The 18,266-nt window shown below is 45.7% G+C and overlaps 1 long non-coding RNA gene across 2 annotated transcripts; it reads right to left on the bottom strand.

The window, feature by feature from the left end:
• Positions 1-10,108: 10,108 nt before the first annotated feature.
• On the bottom strand, positions 10,109-17,451 carry LOC131505501 (uncharacterized). 2 transcript variants are annotated; one of them, XR_009258422.1, is made up of 3 exons: positions 17,153-17,451; positions 14,355-14,547; positions 10,109-11,586 (listed from the first exon to the last, which is right to left on the bottom strand). It is a non-coding gene; the product is annotated as an uncharacterized LOC131505501 (long non-coding RNA). The 2 variants fall into 2 exon arrangements; XR_009258423.1 differs by lacking the exon at positions 17,153-17,451 and adding an exon at positions 16,147-16,762.
• Between the last annotated feature and the right edge of the window lie 815 nt (positions 17,452-18,266).

Here is an 18,266-nt window from a genome sequence, read left to right as displayed (position 1 = left end):
AGTGGAGGCAGCCTCGGCACAGGGTCTGTTTCACTTTGCCCCCAAATCAGTGTCTGGAAACTCTCAGGCCCCTGAGTGCCCCCTGGTGGACTCCAGGTGAAGGCCCTCAGTGCAGACAAAAGGGCAGTGCTTTGGGGGGAGCTCCGGCCTCCCCCAGTGTGAAGAGGACAGGCAGTCTGCAAAACATAAAAAAGCCTAAAACTTGGAAAAAGTATTAAAAACGTTTCAAGACTCTGGAAATTGACCAAAGGCAGATGAATTAAAAAGCAATTACTCTTGGGAAAAACTACTATAACTTCTTTAAGTAAGAGCAGTGGAGGCCCGCAGCCCTCTCCCCTGGGGCTCTCCCCCATCCCCACTGTCTGTCTGTTGGTAAGGGAAGCCGTTTTACCAGATCAGGGCTCCACTCTGAATGGGGCATACTTGACCATCTTTGGTTTGGGGTGGAGGGGGAGAGCTGTAGGGTTTTTTGTCAGCTAAAAATGGCAAACCTGGTGAGGAATGGGAAAAACCCGAGGCTTGCTAGCCTGAGGTCTCAGTTGGGCAGGAAGCAGACTAGCCAGAAACTTAATGGGGAGACTCTGAAAGTGAGAGTGCCATGGGAGGGAGGACGAGGTAAGTGTTCAGCATGTCCCTGGCTACCAGAAACCTGCAAATGTGCAGGGGAAATTCTGGAAGCCCAGCCACAAGCAAAAGCCACAGCAAAGTTGAGGCCTGGGAGAGCTCTGAGCGCAGCTCCTGATGCGTACAGAAACACCGAGGGTGGGGGCCCGAGGGCCTCCCATGGGTCTGGCATGACTTCCAAATCCTCAGCTGGCAGCTAAGTTAGGTAGACACAGGGTAACCATCAGGAAGCCAAACTAAAAATGTAAAAGTAAAAAAATCTGGACAGGGTATACCAGCATATGTGAAATGGGGGTTCTAGGAGGAGAGGAAAGAAAAGGCAGAAAAAATATGTGAAAAATTAAGGGCTCAAAACTGCCTGAATGTGTTGAAAGACATTCATTTACAGTTCTAACCCTGTGGGCCTCTAGAATAACCACAGAGGGATCTGCGCTTAGATACATCATAGTTAACCTATTGAAAACCAGTTCAAAGGGATAGTTCTAAAAACAGCAAGAGCAAACCAGCTCACCATATATAGGGGAATGACAGTAACCAACTACTCAGCAGAAACTAAAAGTCCTAGCCACTGAAATGAGGTCCTTGAAGTGCTCAAAGAATTCTCAGCAAGCCAGGATTTTATACCCAGCAAAACTATCTTTCAAAAAACCAGGGGCAAGTTAGAGACATTCCCAGATTTAAAGAAAAAAAAAAAAAAAAAGAATTAGGGCTGGCAGAGTTGTCCTACAGGAAATACTACAAGAAGAAATACGCAAATACTAAAGGAAGGCCTTAGGCTAATGGAAGACAACGACAGACAGTAACTGAAGTTCACCAAAAGGAGTGATGATCCCTGGAATGATAAACACATAACAAAAAAGAAAACACTTTATATGTTCCTCTTTTCTTAATTTTTTAAAAAACAGTGTTTAAACTAGCAATTATAACATGTATTATTGGGGTTATGACATACTGATGTATATGACAGTAATAGCAAAAGGGATGAATAAGGAAATGGAGCTATATATAGTAAAGTTGCTATATTTTACCAGAATTTTCAGTACTAAGCTGAAGTACACTATAATAAATTAGAGATACACATTGTAATCTCTAGACAACCCCTAAGAAAATAACTCAAAAAAAGACACAGTTAAAAATCAACTTAGGGATTATAGTGGTATACACACGTGTACACACACACACACACACACACACACACACACAAGAAGCAGTAAAAGCTGACCAGAGGGGGCGCCTGGGTGGCGCAGTCGGTTAAGCGTCCGACTTCAGCCAGGTCACGATCTCGCGGTCCGTGAGTTCGAGCCCCGCGTCCGGCTCTGGGCTGATGGCTCGGAGCCTGGAGCCTGTTTCCGATTCTGTGTCTCCCTCTCTCTCTGCCCCTCCCCCGTTCATGCTCTGTCTCTCTCTGTCCCAAAAATAAATAAAAAACGTTGAAAAAAAAAAATTAAAAAAAAAAAAAAAAAAAAAAAGCTGACCAGAGGAACAAAGACATGAGACATAGAAAACAAATAGCTAAGTGGCATTCATATATCCACCTATATTAATAATTACATATGAATAAATTAATTCCAATCAAAATGCAGAGATTGTCAAACTGGATTTTTAAAAGTAGGATCTAGGGCACCTGGGTGGCTCAGTTGGTTAAGCGTCTGACTTCAGCTCAGGTCATGATCTCGTGGTCTTGTGAGTTCAAGCCCTGCACTGGGCTCTGTGCTGACAGCTCAGAGCCTGGAGCCTGCTTTGGATTCTGTACCCCCCTATCCCTCCCCCACTCGTGCTCTGTCTCACTCTGTCTCTCAAAAATAAATGTTAAAAATTTTTTCAAAAAGCAGGATCCAACAACATGCTGTCTACTAGAGTTGCTTTAGTTTCAAAGACACAAACAGGTTGAAAGTAAAAGGTTGGAAATATTTGCCATGCAAATAGTAATCCACAAGAGGACTGGAATGGCTATAGCAACACCAGAAAAAAACAACTTTTTAAGACAAGAACTATTACTGGAAATGTTAAAAAGAAAACTACAGGCCCAAAATGGTGGCATTTAGATTAAGGCCCCAAGTCAGAAAACCAACACTCAGTCCCTAACCTAACTGCATTTTCAACCCCCCAGGAATGTAACTTAACCAATCAACATGGGAATTTCCTGGTCAGCGTTAGGAAATTTACTGATGGACCCTTCTGTTCCCTTGAGGAAGGCAACCTTGCCTAAAACAACAGATTCTTTGCTAACAATTTCCTTTTTCCCCACTTCCTCTCTACCTTCACAAGCCTTTCCTTTTCTGTAACCTTTGGAGCTCTTCTCTACTTGCTAGCCAGGTACTGCCCTATTCATGAATCGATTAGATCTTTAAAATGTATTTTGTTGAATTTTTGTTATTTAACAGATTTGGTGGCAGTAGTGGGATCCAAGACGAACTTCCAGCAGCATTCGGAAGCCATGAGAAACACAGATGTGGTACCCGTGAACCGTTTGGGTTCACTGCCTTTCTCACTGCCTGTTGGTTGAGTTCCTCCTGGTTCTGAGCTCTGCTCTTTTTGTGTTGGGCTCCTGAGATAATCAGCTTTCCTTTACAGGGCAGATCAGCTTGGGCTGGCAGCCCAAGTTGCCTGCCATATTTGCCCAGAGCCCAACTGAGCTGGCAGAGGGTCTGCCCAGAGCAAGCCCCTAGCCTTTCAGATCGTAAGTCCCCTAATGGAAAACCTCAGCAAGTTTCCAAGGGAATTGGTGGTAGTACGTACAGGGCCATCTTGTGGCCAGGATACTTGTAACATCTCTTGGTTGCTGCCAGTGCATTAAGATGCACATTTGTTTGTCTTGTTTAATATAGATAAAGGCTTGTTAGCGGGGATCTCAGGCCAAAAAGCCACAAAAATCTGTGGGCACAGGTTGAGCATTTAAAGACTGTTAGAGCACTTGCCATCTCCAGAAGACTCCTGTGATAGGATAAGTTGGTCACGGAACAGGTCAGGTCACCCACCAACCTCAAGAGAACTTCATGCAACAAGGTAAACCGTAAAACACACACAGTCCTCAACGTCACGGCATGTCCTTCTTTGGGTACCAGTTTGGCTCTGAGAAACCCAAAGTCTTAGCTAATGGGATTCTTCAAGTCTAAAGACAAGCGTTCAACCTTCCAGCACACCTGATTATTTTATGTCTAAAAACGATAGTCCCAGAAGTGGTAGATATCTAGCAAAACAGCAGAATCTTACTGTGCTTGTTTTGTGTCCTGAGGAATCTGGCTTGGTAACCTTCAGGCTGGAGGCCCCAAAATAAGACCAGAGAAAAGTGGGGTTGCCCCCAATTTGTGGCTGGATATGGCTGTACAAAAATGGGAGAGTTAACTCCATTTGCAGCTCGGGTCCTACTGAGCCACTGTTGAGGGCCACCTGAGTAACTCGGTCAGTTAAGCGTCCAATCTTGATCTCAGCTCAGGTCTTGATCTCAGGGTCATGAGTTCAAGTCCCGCGTTGGGCTCTGTGCTGGAGGTGAAGCCTACTTAAGAAAAAAAAAAAAGAAAGAGAAAGAAAGAAAGAAAGAAGAAAGAAAGAGAAAGAAAGAAAGAAGAAAAGAAGTACCCTTGAAAACAGAAATTCCCAAATTAAACCAAATAGGATACCTGTTTTAACTAGCAAACAAAGCCTCCAAAAGGTTTCAAGATTCCAAATTAGTTTCATTAACAGCTAATGAAAAATTATAAATGTAAGAGGCACCTAAAACAAAAGCCTGAAGACTGACACAACTTCCTGCTCAGGGCCCAGTGTAGTAACCCTCTGTCTGAAGTGTTTCCCCACTTGGAAAGGACTACAGAACTGTAAACAAAAGTCGTCCAAGTTAATGGCCTTACAGACACCCTCACATCTGCCTTCCAAGATGGGCTGCCATATGGGCCCCTCCCAGAGTTGATGAAACTGAAAGATTTTCTGGTAAACAGCCAAGGGGAAGCTATGGTGATAGCAGAGCCCTCAGACGGGATCCTGGAAGAACTGGCAGAAGCCAACAGAGGGTGGAAATTCTTACCAGAATCACCTCTTCTGAATCTGTCTCTAATGTCTGGTTGTCACGTTGTCCCTTCCTTTCCAAATCCAGACCCACTGGTTATTGATCCTTTGTGTCCCAGCTGCCTTCCTGCTCCTCTCCTCTCCCCAGAGCTGGGCTTGGCTTTCTGCCTGCCTGAGACTTTGGGGTTGTGTTTCTGTGTTTTGGCTCTCACTGGCAGTAACTCTGCATCTTGGGCCATTAATATCCTTTGCACCCTCTTTGTGGACCGTCTTGCACCAAAAGGGGGATTATTTGGTATTTCCAGAAATATTTAAAATTAGAACTATGTACCCAGAGGGAAAAAAGCAAATTGAGAATAGTGTACTTGGGTTGGTGGATCAACCGGTGATATCATTTAAGTTACGACCCAATTATTTGAGGAACGAAAGCAACTGTCCTTATCTTACAAATCTTTACAAAACTAGAGGCAATTCAAAGTTCACCTATTCCTTTTCCAGTCCCCAAACTTCCCCTCATTATCTTAAACAGGTTGTAAAACTATCGGCTTTAGGAAACCAAAGTCCTTCTGGAGGAACTTGCATTCTTTCTCTGTCCCTTAAAGCGACACATCTCATCAGGACTTTGAAATGTAAACACAGCCCACAATCACCTGAGACTGAAGAAAAAAAAAAAAAAAAGAGGGTGGGGGAGGCCTTTTAAAAATACAAACTGCTAAAAGGGCTCTTGTACCCAAACTTTAGCACCTCTTCCTTAAAATCAATTCCAGGAACAAATACAAATCTTAAAAATCTTCTCCACAAATATTAGTAACTATAGGCTCCTTGCATCTGCGTGTGTGTGTGTGTGTGTGTGTGTCCATACCTATTCATATTACAAATGTGAGATTTTTCTACCTCCGGTAGTATTGCTAAAATTAATTTGTCAAAGAGCTCTAGTTGGACGAGTGCCTGCAAGGATTCGGCATTCTAAAACTCTCAGACAGATGGAAGTCAATCCAAATGTTTTTTCGGGTTCACGTAATCTGGGAGAATACTCAGTTGTTGGTTTAATTAAAACAGACCTGTCTCTAGTTATCAGCATTAAAATTAAAACTTTTATTCTGCCTGGGTTTACTTGAAGTCAAATAGGTTGACGTGACGTCTTAACACAAAATGTGTCTTCGTTTTTTTAAATAGCTTGGGAGAATGAAGGACTTTTTGATGTCTCAAAGTTAGAGCACTGTGTCGGGCTCTGTGCTGACGGTCAGAAGTCAGCTTGGGATTCTCTTTCTCCGCTCCTCCCCTGCTCGTGTGCACTCGCTCGCTCGCTCTCTCTCTTGCGCTCTCTCTCAAAATAAACTTAAAAATAAAATAAAATGACTCAAATTATAGACATTGGTGGAAAGACAAAAACAGTGTGTGTTCCCAGAGGCCTCAGGCCTTCTCCCTCTGGACACTGTGAACACCTGCACCTGACCTTCATTCAGTTTCCACCTACTATGAGTTACCAATCTGCTCTGGTTTTCCAGATGGGTTAAAGCCTTTCCCTGCTGCATTGCCGATGCCCTCACAATGGCAAAGAACATGTGTTCAAAATGTGTTCAAAAATGTGTTTTTCACTTGGGGTGTATCTTCTATAATCTCCAGTGATCAAGGCACCCAGTTCACTGGGTGGATCATATGAACCGTAAGGAAAACCTTGTCAACTTCTTGAAATCCTATCACTGTACAACCTTCTGCATGCTAGTATCAGTCTCTACTGTCTTATACTCAAGCCTATCACCAAAGCCTTCCCAGACCCCAATTCAGAGGATCCTGTGGGTCACAGTCTAGAGCCTGATGAGTGGGTATTCTGGAAACGCGAGCCGTGGAAGACAGCTCTCGAGCCCCATTGGAAGAGACCTCACCAAGTGCCCCGACCATGGACGCTGCTGCAAAACCAGAGGGTATTAAGCCTCGGGTACACCTCCCACGGCTGAAAAAGGCATCCCGTGATACCTGGTCCTGCACAGACTCTGGAGACCTCGAGTCAAAGGGCAAAGAAGTCAAGTGGCCGATGCCACAGTAGACTCGTTCTGCCCAAGACAGCGGATCAAGGCTTCTCACTTTAAACGTGAGAACGTTCTCCTTCTTTTCCTTTCTTTTACTCTGACATTGTCCTGGAAAGAGAATGCCCTCATCTCTATGTCTGGGGTAACCCGGAAGTTCAGAGCAAGCTTTTATTTCAGGCTCAGAGAAAATCAAACCATGCTCCTAACTTATCACAAGCACAATAAGACGTCTCATTGGTCAACTCCCCTAAATTTACATCGTGTGTCAAAAAGGACCTACCAGGAGGCCCCTGTGATTCAGGATTCACTCCTTTTGGCCTGACCCTGCTTCCCTGGTTAGGGATACAGGTAACTGAGGCTACAGGAACTCCTCAACTCTTAAAATTATTACAAAATCTGCTGCTGAAGTTCAATAGCTACCCAACAGAAATCCTCTAGGACTTTCTGGCCAAAGTAGTTCTTTTTTTCTTTTTAAATACCATATTTATTTATTTTACTTAAATTCAAGTTAACGTATAGTGTAGTATTGGTTTCAGGAGTAGAACCCAGTGATTCGTGACTTACATACAATACCCAGTGCTCATCCCAACAAGTGACCTCCTTAATGCCCATCGCCCATTTAGCCAATCCCCAACACCCAACACCCCACCCCCAACCCTCAGGTTATTCTCTGTATTAAGGAATCTCTTATGCTTTGCCCCTCTCTCTCTGTTTTTATCTTTGGCCAAAGTAGTTCTTGATAATAAGAGAGCCCTTGACTCTCTTCTAGCTGAGCAAGGAGGTATCTGGCCAACACCATCTTCTGCACCTGGATGAACACTTCTGGGGAGGTTGAACCCCGATTACATAATCACCGAGCAAGCCACTTGACTGAAAGAGCGGCTCCTTCAGCAGGGTCTTTCTCTGACTTACTTGGTTTTTGGTTTGGGTCTCGGGGACCACGGCTTCGAGGTGTACTCCAAACGTTGGAAATTACCCTATTTGTAGTAATCATAAGAATCTCCCTGGTATGTTAAATGCTCTCAAAAGCTTTAAATGCATTTTTGCAGCTGCTAACCCACAGCAAATGATTTCCCTGAGACTTGGAGCGTCACGAAAGGAATAAAGAAGACAACCAATCTAAAAATTGTGAACCAATTTGACAATAAATCTCATATTTAAAAAATAAAAAATAAAATAAAATAAAATCTTTTTTTTATTAAAAAAAAAAAAAATCGTGAACCCGAAGCTATAACTGTGGCGATCACAGAGATTAAGGAAAACCGTCGTGACCTGGGAACACCATGCAAAGGAGCAACAGAAGCTTTGAGAAATACAGAGCTGTAGCTAAGGATCCCATCTCTCAGCTGAGCTGAGAGTCTGATCAAAAGAGGGAATTGTTAGGGAGAAACCATGGGTCCAAAGTGGTGTCACTTGGGTTGAGGCCCCAAGTCTGTAAAACCAATGCTTAATACCTAATCTCACTGCAGTTTCAACTCACCAGATTTGTCACATTTAACATGGGAATTTCCTAGTCAGTATTAGGAAGTTTACTGATACACCCTTCTGTTCCTCTTAGGAGGGCAACCTTGCCTGAAACAATGGATTCTTTGCTAATAAAATGCCCTCTTTTCCCCCACTCCCTAATTTTATTTTTTTTTATTTAAAAAAAAAAATTTTTTTTTCAACGTTTTTTATTTATTTTTGGGACAGAGACAGAGCATGAACAGGGGAGGGGCAGAGAGAGAGGGAGACACAGAATCGGAAACAGGCTCCAGGCTCCGAGCCATCAGCCCAGAGCTCGAACTCACGGACCGCAAGATCGTGACCTGGCTGAAGTCGGACGCTTAACCGACTGCGCCATCCAGGCGCCCCTCCCACTCCCTAATTTTAAAAGACTTTTCTTTTCTCGCCTGGGTGGCTCAGTCGGTTGAGCGTCTGACTTCGGCTCAGGTCATGATCTCACAGTTAGTGGGTTCAAGCAAGCTTTGTGTCGGACTCTGTGCTGACAGCTCAGAGCCTGGAGCCTGCTTCGGATTCTGTGTCTCCCTCTCTCCCTGCCCCTCCCTCGCTCATGCTCTCTCTCTCCTTCAAAAATAAATTAACATTAAAAAAAATTTTTTTTAATAAAATAAAAAGGCTTTCCTTTTCTGTAGGCCCTTTGGAGCTCCCTTCTACTTGCTAGACAGGATGCTGACTGATTCATGCATAAATAAAGTAAAATAAATAAATAAATAAATAAATAAATAAATACAATACAATACAATACAATACAATACAATACAATAAAGTCTTTAAAATGTCCTTAGTTGGGGGTGCCCTGTCCGGCTCAGTTGGTGGAGCATGAGACTCTTGATCTCAGGATTGTGAGTTCAAGCCCTACGTTAGGCACAGAGATTACTTTTTAAATAAATAAGTAGTTACACAAATAAAATCTAAATAAAGAAATAGAATTACTTGATTGAATTTTTGTTATTTAACAGATCCAAAGAGGAACATTTCATGATGGTAAGAGATCAATACACCAGGAAGATATAACCATTATAAATGTATATGCATCTAGCATCAGGGTTGTAATGACATGAGTCAAAGACACGAAAGGAGAAATAGGCAATTGAAAATTCATGATAAAAATTCTCAACAAAGTGAAGTGAAATTTCTCAACATAACGAAAGGCATCTATGAAAACCCTAAAACGAGCATCATACTCAGTAGTGAAAAACTGATGCTTTCCCCCTAAGGTTGGGAACAAGGCAAATAGATCTCCTCTTACCACTTCAACATCGCACTCTAGGTGGCCTTCAGTGCAAATGGCAACAAAAACAGAAGGTGTTCAGATTGGAAAGGAAGAAGTAAAATTGTGTTTATTTGCAGATAACATGATCACAGATGGTAAGTTGTCAGGATGAAGATCAACAAAAAAAATTAGGTGTGTTTCTATGCACCAACAATGAACAATCTGAAACTGAAAATAGGAAAATTCCGTTCAGAACAATACCCAAAGGAGCATTTGGAATTTAGTTAACAAAAATGCAAAGCCTGTACACTCAAACCACTGAACATTGCTGAAGATCTAAATAGATGGAAACATTATAACCTGTTCATGGGTTGGAAGGCTCAGTATTATTAAGATGGCCATTCTCTGGGAATGCAAGCTGGTGCAGCCACTCTGGAAAACAGTATGGAGGTTCCTCAAAAAATTAAAAACAGAACTACCCTATGACCCAGCAATTGCACTACTAGGCATTTATCCACGGGATCCAGGTGTGCTGTTTCAAAGGGACACATGCACCCCCATGTTTATAGCAGCGCTGTCAACAATAGCCAAAGGATGGAAAGAGCCCAAATGTCCATCGATGGATGAATGGATAAAGAAGATGCGGTATATATATATATATATATATATATATATATATATATATATATATATACACATATATACCCGTATATATATATACACATACACACAATGGAATACCATTCAGCAATGAAAAAGAATGAAACCTTGCCATTTATAACCATGTGGATGGAACTGGAGGGTATTATGCTAAGCGAAATTAGAGAACGACAAATACCATATGACTTCACTCATAGGACTTTAAGAGACAAAACATATGAACATAAGGGAAGGGAAACAAAAACAATATAGAAACAGGGAGGGGGACAAAACAGAAGAGACTCTTAAATATGGAGAACAAACTGAGGGTTACTGGAGGGGTTGTGGAAGGGGGGATGGGCTAAATAGGTAAGGGGCATTAAGGAATCTACTGAAATCACTGTTGCACTATATGCTAACTAATTTGGATGTAAATTAAAAAAAAAAAAAAGAAGATGGCCATTCTCCCCAAATTAATCTATAGACTCAGTGCACTCCCGATAAAATCCCAGGGTGCTTTTCTGTAGAAATTGACAAGCTTATCCTAAGATTTGTATGGAAATGGCAAAGGACCTACAATAGCCAAAAAAGAAAATCTTTGAAAAGAAAAACTAAGTTGAAGAATTTACCTGATTTTAAAACTTACTATAAAGCTACAGTAATCAAGAAGACAGTGTGGTACTAGCATAAAATCAATGGAACAAAATGGAAAATCCAGATATATAGTTCATATTTGAGGTCGACTGATTTTTTACCAGGATGCCAAGGCAATTCAGTGGGGACTTTCCAACAAATGTTGCTTGAACAATTGGATATCCATATGCAAAAATATGGACTTAGACCCCTACCTTACATGTTATACAAAAATTAACTCAAAATGGATCATGGATCTACATGTAAGAGCTAAAACCCTAAGAATTCTGGAAGAAGACATAGGAGAAACTCTTTGCGATTTTGCGTTTGTCAAAGGTTTTTTAGATATGTCACCAGCTGGGGCGCCTGAGTGGCTCAGTCAGTTAAGCATCTGACTTTAGCTCAGGTCATGATCTCATGGTCTGTGAGTTCGAGCCCTGCATCGGGCTCTGTGCTGACAGCCTGGAGTGTGCTTTGGATACAGTGTCTCCCTCTCTCATGATGCCTCTCCCCTGCTTGTACTCTGTCTCTCTGTCTTTCAAAAATAAATATTAAAAAAAAAAAATTAAAAGTTTCCTCTTCAGGAGACACCATTGAGAAAATGAAAAGACAAGCCCCAAACTGGGAGAAAATATTTGCTGGTTGTATATGTAATAAATAACTTTTATTTAGGATACACAAAAACTTTTAAAACTCAGTAAGACAAACAATGCTATTTAAAAAACAAACAGGCAAAAGTGGGCTGTACTTAGTGAATGGGTTCCAAAGAATAGAACATGGAAAGGAGTAAAGGAAGAACTTTATAGTGGTGAGGCTCGATAAACACTGCCTTGTCTAGTGGTTGAGACTAATATCATCCCTGTTGATAGTGTGACCCTCTGTTATGATGTCAAGAGAATGGCACTTGACTTCCATGGTATTCTTCCACAAAATCCACAACCCCTGTATAACCAAGAGAAAAAAAAAAATTTCAATCCAAATTGAAGGACATTCTATAAGATCCCCAACCAGCATTCCTCAAAATTGAAGGTCGTGAGGGGTGCCTGGCTGGCTAAATCAGTGGAACATGTGACTCTTGATCTCGGGGTTGTGAGTTGAAGCCTCACGATGGGTATAGAGATTGCTTAAGAATATAATCTTTAAAAAAAAAAAAATCAAAGGTTATTAAAAATAAGACCAAGAAATTGCCACAGACCAGAGGAAACTAAGAAGATGTAATGATAAAATGTAATGTATTCTGGATAGGCCCCCAAACAGGAAAAGTATATTTGTGGAAAATGTAATTCTCTCTTTTTAAAAAATTTAATGTTTCTTTTTGAGAGAAAGAGAGACAGAGTGCAAGCAGAGGAGGGGCAGAAAGAGAGGGAGGCACAGAATCCGAAGCAGGCTCCAGGCTCCAAGATGTCAGCACAGAGCCCGACACGGGACTCGAACTCACCAACCGTGAGATCATGACCGGAGCCGAAGTCTGACACTTAATGGACTGAGCCACCCAGGCGCCCCGGAAAATGCAACTCTAATGAAGTCTGGAGTTCAGGTCACAGTATTAATGCCAGTGTTGGTTTGTCAGTTGTGACAAATACACCACGGTAATGTTAAGATGTTAGCCGTAGGGGGAAACTAAGGTTACTCTCTGAACTATCTGCAACTTTTTAAATAAATCGATTCTTGAACTTATTAAAAATGTACAAAGAAAAGATCTGAATGGATATCTCACCGGATAACATATATGTGAATAGCTAATAAGCCCTTGAAAATATGCTCATCATTATTAGCCATTAGGGAGATGCACATTAAAACCACAATGAGATGATACCATTTCACACCCACTAGGATGGCCGTCATCACAAAGACAGAATCAAATGTTGGTGAGGATGTGGGGGAACGGGAACCCTCACACAGTGCTTGTGGGAATGCACAATGGTGCGGCCACTTGGGAAGTAACTTAGCAGCTCTTCAGAAGTTAAACATGCACCAAATGAGCCAGCACTGTTTCTCCACCGTGTCTACCCGAGAAAAATGAAACCATGCCCCCACACTTGGTACGTGAATGTTCAAAACAAGATTTGTTCTTTATGTATGGTCCAACTTAGAAATAGTCCAAATGTCCACCACCAGATAAACAAATTATGTGGATAAACAAATTACACGCAGAGGAATACCACTCAGCAGTAAAAAGGAGCACACCGTTCATACATGCCATAACATGGGCAAGCCTCAAAAACATGCTAAGCGGGCTTGAACTCACGAACCATGAGATCATGACCTGAGCTGAAGTCAAGAGTCTAGATGTTCACCTGAGTCACCCAGGCACCCCTGATATGTTCTCTTTCAGTCCTATTCTCCACTGCAGTTTGTATCTCTCCTCTCTGTGTCCTTTCTGTAAAAAAAAGACAGAAGCTGGCATATGGGCACTCAGTCCAGACACAAGCCCTGCTTTGGGTCATTTCACCCCAGAGCTACCCTCTGCGGTTTTGTCGCTCCTTATATACACACGAGGAAACTCCTGAGACTTGACAACTTGCTCCATTCTGCACAGCTAGAAAGAAGTGGAATCGGAGCAGGCTAAGGGCAGCGTGACCCCCAAACCCATTCCTCCCTGTCTCTGTCAAGCAGCTGCCGAGAAAGACGTTCCACGTCATTTGAGGAGCCATCTGATCTGACTTCTGTGATAACATGCTGTCCTACCACTGGGTCTGTCTCTGGACCCCAGGTTCTATTGAGAGGGACCCTGGAGAGCATCTGATCTGTCCCCAGAGGGGCAGTTCTAGTGTACGTCTCTGATCAAGCAAGTTCCGCTTCCCTGAGCCCCAATTCCCTCATCTCTAAAACGGGGGTTGGTTTAGATGAGTGGTTCACAAACCACCGGTCTCAGACCCCTTTACATTCCTAAAAATGACCGATGATACAAAGAGCTTCTGTTTATGTGAGTTTTATCAATATTTACCAATTCATTGACTTTGAAGCTCGCTTATTTTGAGAGAAGACAAGGGAGGGGCAGTGAGAGAGGGAGACAGAGAGAATCCCACGTAGGCTCCACACTGTCAGCACAGAGCCCGACACGGGGCTCACAGCCGTCAGACCATGACCTGAGCCGAAATCAAGAGTCAGACGCCTAACCGACTGAGCCACGTAGGCAGCCCAACATTTACCGGTTTAAAAATCAATACCAGTTTTTAATAACAGGTTCCCAAAACAAAAGGAAACTCCGTGATCTGTGTTACTGCCTGGCAGTTTTGCAAATCTCTCTAACGTCAAGCTCACTACAGTTTAAGACCGCCGGATTCTCTCATTTGCTTCTACATGTAACCTCTTCCAGAGCACATGTCACAGAGCCTCTGGAAAACGCCACTGGACACTTGTAAGAGAATGAAGATGAAAAGAAGACAAATCCGATCCTACTGGTGCTACGGACAAAGGAGAAAGGTTTTGTCCCCACTTCTCCCTGAAAGGGTATGAGGGACCCTGAAAGGGTATGAGGTATCAGGGGTCCTAGACCACCCTTTGAGAACCGTTTCAAAAGGTGGCCCGTGCGCCACCTGCAGTCAGAACCCACTGGAGGGATAAAATGCACACTGCCCGGCGTCCCCCAGATCTGTGGTGTCCGAATTCACATTTAACAAGCCGCCTCGCACACTGGAGGGCGGAGACACTCGGTTGGGAGAGCCCCACGATTCCTACCAGCCTGGTTCCTCCAAAAGTACTGTCACCTGTTTGGGCAGGGCCGGGGCTCAGGCCGCGCAGGGCTTTTGCCTCAACGGTGACCAGTGACGGAAGGTCTGCCCTCCCTGGTTTTGCTTGGCTCCGCCATTTCCATAGTCACTTCCTTCCCCCTTTAGGGAAGTGTTGAGGGCAGCCAGGCACCTTGCTTGTAGCTTTAAGATGAATTCTGGGCTTTCTTGGCTGAAATTAAAAACAGAAGAAACAACAGGTGTTGGTGAGGAAGTGGAGAAAGGGGAACCCTGGTGCCCTGTGGCGGGAATGCTAACCGGTGCGGCCGCAGTGGAGAACCGTATGGAGGTGCCTCAAAAAATTAAAAATAGAACTACCCTATGGTCCAGTAATTTCACTTCTGGGTATTTACCCCAAGAATAAGAAAACGCTAATTCGAAAAGATAGAGGCACCCCTGAGTTTATTGTGGCGTGATCTACAATGGCCAAATTACAGAAGCCTCCCTGATGTCCGTCGACTGATGAATGGATAAAGGACTGGAATACTATTGAGCCATAAACAAGAATGAAATCTTCCCATTTGCAACATGGATGGAACTAGAGTGTATTATGCTAAGTGAAAGAAGTTAAGTCCGAGAAAGACAAATATCACAGGATTTTACTCGTACGTGGAATTCAACAAAGAAAAACAGAGACTCAACTACAGAGAACAAACTGATGGTTAGCAGAGGGGAAGTGGGGGTGGGGATGGGTGAAATAGAAGACTAGGAGAGTAGTACGCTTATTGTGGGGCACCTGGCTGGCTCAGTCGGTAGAACATGCGACTCTTGATCTTGGGGTCATGAATTTGAGCCTCAATTTGCAGGTAGAGATTTTTTTTTAATGTTTATTTTATTTTTGCGAGAGAGAGAGCGTGAGCAGGGGAGGGACAGAGAGAGAAGGAGGCACAGAATCTGAAGCAGGATCCAGGCTCCCAGCTGTCAGCACAGAGCCCGATGCGGGGCTCAAACCCATGAACTGTGAGATCATGACCTGAGTCGAAGTTGGACGCTTAACCGATTATTATTTTTTTTAAAGGGTACACTTATTGTGATGAGCACTGAGTAATGTACAAAATTGTTGAATCACTACATTGTATACGTGAAACTATTACAAAGTATGTTAACTGTACTGGAGGGTTTTTTTTTTTAATTACTAATGTTGAACCAAAAAATAAAATAAACTCTGGGCTTGCCTACATTTGTCTATTTCTGTACCCAGGAAAAGCAAGAAGGAAAGAAGGAAAGGGCCTCAGGGGACAGGGATTTCTCTTCCTTAGGAGGAAGTGCTGTTCTAACCTTGGCCCCACCTGGACATTGTACAGTGAGTCAACCTCAGAATCCATGAACACCTTGCTCAAGGGAGAGTATACAAAAGAAAATTGGACTTTTCGGGCGTGTAAGCCCTGACTGGTACAAAACAGGCAAATATGGAAGCGACTCAAGAAAAAGAACAAATTCATAGAAAGAATGCCTTTAGTGAAGAGAACCATACAGATAAATATTTACATAGAAGATAAAGTAGATTGTGAGTTTTAAAATTTTCAGAGATTCCATTGCATTAAAAAATACTGCTACTATGATTTATTCATACCCAACTTCCAACAGGAAAAAAACTACCATAGTGGGTGGGACACAAGCTCGCATGGAAATTATTGTACCTGTCGACATCTGTATTACAAATCTGTGCACTTGGTGTGATGGAACTAGCCTTGGCCTTGAATCAGTCACAACTGGGTCACTAATTACCCACTAACCAGCTGTGTGACTTTTCTATCGGGTGAGCACTTACTGTGTGCAAGGTACACGTTAGATGACATGAAGGATTCATGGAAACACAAAAAATCTTAAATGTGCTGGAGGCGCCAAGCCTGGTTCAGCAGCATCTGCTGTAGGAGGCGGGAGGGTTCAGTGCTGGGAGAGGAAGATGCCTGGAGCACCCGGGCACTTCTGAGAAGGCCTGCGGGGCACCTCCAGCTCCTCAGCGGGTTCGGGAAGTTCAACGACGCGACCTCCATCACCCCCGCAACAAGTTCGTTCCCAGCCTGCTCTGCGCCCGCTGCTTTTCCTGCAACTGGGGCTGCGCGCTCCCCGCGCAGGGTCGTGGGTGGGGTCCCACATTTCCTGGCACCCGTTACTCCCACAGGCCGCAACGAGCCTCGGTCCCCGACGGGGTTGAACCCCACAGTGCGCGGCCGCGATGGGAGGGGCGAGGGGCACTCGGACAACAGGCGTCCGAGTGCCTGGGACCCTGGAATGCACGGCCCGACGTGAGCCGCCACCCTTCCCACCGAGCGGAGCCCCGGCCCCGAGCGTCCTCTGCTCTGGGGTCCGGGTGGGGCCGCCCGCCGCCGCCCCTCCGCCAGCCCCGGCGACCCCGCCGCGCGCCCGACACCCTCCTCGGTCCCGGGGCCTTCCGGCTTGCGCCACCCCACCCCCCGCTCCCCAGTCGCTAGTGCCTGTCCCGGAGCCCCCCGCCTCGCCCCACCCCCTGTGCCAGTCCCAGGCGTCCCCCGCCCTGCCAGCTCCGCTGTCCCTTGCTCCGCTGTCCCGCCAGCTCGCGCCCCCCGCCGCCTTCACTTGTGCCCCCGTCCCCTGCCCCCAGTGCCTGTCTCAGGTGCCCCGCACCCCTCCACTCGTGCCTGCGCCCCTCCCGGCCCCTTGTGCTAGTCCCGGGCGCCCCCTGCTCGGTTCCCTGTGCCTGTCCCAGGCGCCCCCCCCCTCCCCCCAACTTATGCCCGCGCCGCGCCCAGCCTGCTGTCCCGGCGCCCAGAGCCTCTCGCCCAGCGCGCTCTTACCAGTCCCCGGCGACCCCGCCCCTTCTGCTTTGGCGTCGCCATCGATGTGCTCTGCGCTCTCCTGAGCCGGCCCCAGAAGTGGGCGGGCCTGTTTGCCTCAGGTGGTCTAACAGGCGCCGGGAAGGGCCAATGGCGTGGTGGCATAGCTCCGCCCCTTCCTCCCGATTGGTCGGCGCCGGAAGGCCGCGGCCAGAGCCTGGGGGCCGAAGCAGGAGCCGGGCTCGTCCTCGGTCGCCGCTCCGCGCGCTCTCAGCTCTCCGTTTCTGTCCGCTCCTGCCTGGTCCTTCGCCGCCGCCATGGCCCAGTGAGTGACGGCTCGCGGACCGCCGGGGAACTTTACGGGGGCCGGCGAGGAGGGCGGAACCTGCCTGAAGGCGCTTTGGCCCCGGGGGTCGCCGGAGCACGGCCTCGTGGCGCCCGGAGCCTCGGACCTTCAGGGTCTCAGCCCCCTCGGGCCCGGGCCCTCTACCCCTCGCGGCGGCGCCGGGCGGATCCCCCTTTCTAGAAAGGGCCGGGCGGGAGGGAACCCGCGTGGCCGAGGGCAGCCAGGGCCCGAGCCAGGAGGGGAAGAGGCTGGACAGTGGGCGGCTGTGCCTGCAGGGGCTTCTCCCCCGTGTGGGAGCGGGGACACCCGCAGTGAGCACGGCAAAGATTGCATGCCCTCCTGCGTGCAAGTCTAGTTGATCTCAAGAGAACTCGAGGTCCTTTGAAGTGGCAGAGGGCAGGGTGGCCTGGAGGCGCATGCCTGGGTTCTCAGGGGTAGAAGAGAGGAGGGGGACAGAGGAAATGGTAAGGCAAGGTATCCATAGCAAAAGCTAGGACACTCTGGGCCCCTGAGTTGGAAGGGATTAAAGTGGAACCGACACATTTTCTTTGTTCCTTTTTCCGGTCTTTTAGAGCTGATATTGCACTGATTGGACTGGCTGTCATGGGCCAGAACTTAATTTTGAACATGAATGACCATGGCTTCGTGGTAAGTCAGGAGGGCACACTCTTGTGGGTTCTTGGTGCACGGAGGCTGATTTCAAAGATCCTGTACAATCTGGAACTTAGGTCTCTTCGTATATGCCCTGTTGCTGCTTAGGACGTTTTTTGCAAAGGGAAAGAGAAGCAC

Source organism: Neofelis nebulosa, chromosome 2, assembly GCF_028018385.1.
Source record: "Neofelis nebulosa isolate mNeoNeb1 chromosome 2, mNeoNeb1.pri, whole genome shotgun sequence".
In the NCBI taxonomy this organism is placed as follows: domain Eukaryota; kingdom Metazoa; phylum Chordata; class Mammalia; order Carnivora; family Felidae; genus Neofelis; species Neofelis nebulosa.
Note: the sequence above shows the minus strand (reverse complement) of the source record. Positions and strands in the feature narration are given on the sequence as shown.